Here is a 3,198-nt window from a genome sequence, read left to right on the forward strand (position 1 = left end):
TGGAGTCAGAAGTGCTTGGCCTTGTGCTTCCTGACTGCTGTTTGTAGTTCATTGAGTGGGTCTGGCTCTCCTGAAGGGAGGGTAAAGGATGACAGATTGGAAAAAGCCTGTCCCTGAAACTCTTTGCAACCTGATATTCATGCAGGTTTATATTTGTGCAGGCTCAGGTGCTGCCTGAGTTTGTCTGTCTATGTTAGTGAGGTCTGTCTGTGTTAGCTTGTCTGTCTGTGTCGTTGCCAGTCTGTGTTACTGAGGTCTGAGCTGGAGAGCCAACGGAGCTGCACACCCAGTCCAGCTCCAAGTGCCTGTGGATGCCCAGAGATCTCATGGGCTGTGATGAGAACCAACAAAACCCACAAGAGCACCTGCCATGGTGTGTTGGAACACACTCTCATTATTATGTTGCTGATAATTTTGCACTTTTGCCCATTTTCATTAGGCTGGATCTCACGAGTATCATGGCCAATTCAAGATTTCATATAATGCTTTCATCAACAAAAGCGTTCATTTTTTTTTCATCAACAAAACCGTTCAAAACGGTGGCAGTTTTAGATCATTTTGGGAAATAATCTAAGTATGGGAAAATACCTAGGATAGGCAGAGGCAAATTCTCAGGAAGGGCCAGTCTGAGAATACCACTGGCTTGAGGAAGAAAACCAGAACTTGCCATTTCTGAAGCAGTCATGAGAAGTAAACCACACAGTAAAATGTAAGTGTTCCTTGACAGGAAATTTCACTGCAGCAAATTATCTAGGAGCACTTCAGGAGTGAGTGCATAGGAGAAGAGATCTCAGCATGACCTGGATAAAGAGCAAAGCTGGTATTGAAAACTCTGGCAGTGTGAGAAATTCCAGGCAATGGAGCAGTTTGAGCATAGCTAAAAGGTTTTTATCTTTAAAAAGCAGAAGTGATTGGTTTTTACTCTCTTCCACAGAAGAGGAACTGTCACAATGAACAACTACCATTGCCATCCATGCATGGAAGGAGGTGTGTGATCACGGTAAGGAGTTTTGGGGCACAGCCCATTGAAACCTCACTGCTTGGGGGTGGGAAAGGTTGATAAGCATTTTACAAAGCCCTGCGTGAGTGCCCTGGTCTCATGTCTAACCAAAGGCTGAGAGAAGATTTGTCCCTTTGAAAGGTTTATGCCAGGAAATGAAGTACACAACCTGCCTTGGTAGGGTAGCAAGGGAGCTGCTATTTAGCATTAAAGAGGTGGGAAGATGTTTTGTAAACCTGACCTGAAGAACAGGTTTAGCAAGTGAGATCTCACCCCCTGTGAGGAGCTGACTGGCCACACCAGTGCCACAGGGTGCTGAGGGTCAGGAACAGCTCCCAGCAGATACCTGGTGTCAGAGAAATGCATCCAAGCACCAGCTGTGCCTTGTTCTGAGTGGGATGTTGGTATCTGTGCTGATAAGGATGTTGCTAATGAGAAGGAGAAGTCCTTTTCGTTTGCTTCGCTTCATTCACTTTTAGTTCTGGCACTCAGGAACCATGATATGTGTGACCTGCATGTGTGAAGCATCATCTCTTTTTCTTATCTGCTAATGTGTGGTCTTTGGTTGCTACTAGAGCAACTTTAAAAATGTTTAAATATAATTAATAGGCTCACTAGTATGAGGATTGTCAGTTCAAAAATGTGTTTTTAAATTAAATCCAAGGATGTGTTTCCTTGGCTTTGTGTGGATTTTACCCTGCTAGGCAGGTGGGCATCCACAGTCAGTTAGAAATCAGATTGGAATTTAATAATAAGCACTGGATGCAGTGGGGGCTGATGATGCAAAGAGCTCATTGGTGAGTGAGTTAATACAACAATAACAAAGGAATTGCTGTCAGACTTTACTGTTTTTTATGTTCATCCAGTTTATTTGGCTGTTGTCTGTTTATATCCTTGGAGCTTTTTCAGTTCCTTGTGGAAAAGAGCAAAATATACAATCATCATTTAGTTTATTTCTTCAGAAGTGTCCACATTAAACAGTGAGTTAATTCAGTAGAGGTGCATGACATATAATTTTATATAAATGCATAAGCACCAACACAGAATACAGACTATATACCACATAAACAACACACACAGTGCAAAAAATTGTCCTCCATCGATACTCTGATAATCTGTATCTTCTGGATACACCAGTTTTATTCAGGAATGTGCTTTTGGGGCACAGGGAAAAATTAACACAAAAGAAATATAGACACAAAGGTACCCCAAAATCTTCCTGGTGATACCTACACTGATTTTTTTAGGGTGCCACTTCCTCACTGCTGTTCCATGAAGCACAAGAGCATCAGTGAAAGTTGTATGGGCTCTGTGTCTGAGCCCAGCTGCGGGTTATCAGTTCAGAGGGGTGACAAGAGCTGTGCTGGAGAATGCTGTGATGTTTAAGCCAATACTTGAACAGCAAAGGGATCATTTCCCATGTGCCATCTCCGAGGGCTGGAGCCTGGAGCTCTGGTCAGGGTTGAAGCTGTGTGCCCTGCTGTGTGCCCCAGGATGCTGCCTGTGCTGGCTGCCCCTGCTGTGGACTCCTGGTTGGCAGCTGGGTTGGGGCTTTCTGCTGTCTCTCCACTGCTGGAAGGATTTCTTGTGACTCTGCTAGCCCAGCCTGAGCTAGGACTGTGTGACCTGGCCCTCCCTCGCTCCTTGGGACACCTGCTGGAAATGACCCAGACACCCCTTAGCCACAATGGCCACATTGTGTGCAGCCCCTCTCTGTCCTTGGTGGACACTGCATCAAAGGGAGACACCTTGATTTGTTTTTCCCCTCCAGGTAATATTTGAATACTTGAGAAGAACAGCAAAATCCTTTCTGCTTCTTCACTCCTGACCCTACTGCATGGCTCCCACCCAAGGACTTGCATAAATGCCCCTGTCCCAGCCCGGGTGAGCTGATAACATGGATTTCACTGGTGCATATGGAGTGACAGACTGCCTCTCCTGGAGTGCATTTCCATCTGTGGCAAAATTACAAATTAATTTGCTGAATTTTTTGGAGCTCTTTGATCAAGGTTACTTAATCTGTGCCATAACTCCTCACAAAACCTCAGCACAGTAATTCTAGCTTGTTACTTACACTGATGTTACCTGTGGAGTATCATGCAGCATTCTTTACAGCTACATGCAAGCATCCTTAGCAACGCTTTTTTATCCTTGGAGAAATTTGGCTTTTTTCTTTTATAAAAAATACTGGATGCTGC

Source organism: Hirundo rustica, chromosome 12, assembly GCF_015227805.2.
Source record: "Hirundo rustica isolate bHirRus1 chromosome 12, bHirRus1.pri.v3, whole genome shotgun sequence".
NCBI lineage: Eukaryota > Metazoa > Chordata > Aves > Passeriformes > Hirundinidae > Hirundo > Hirundo rustica.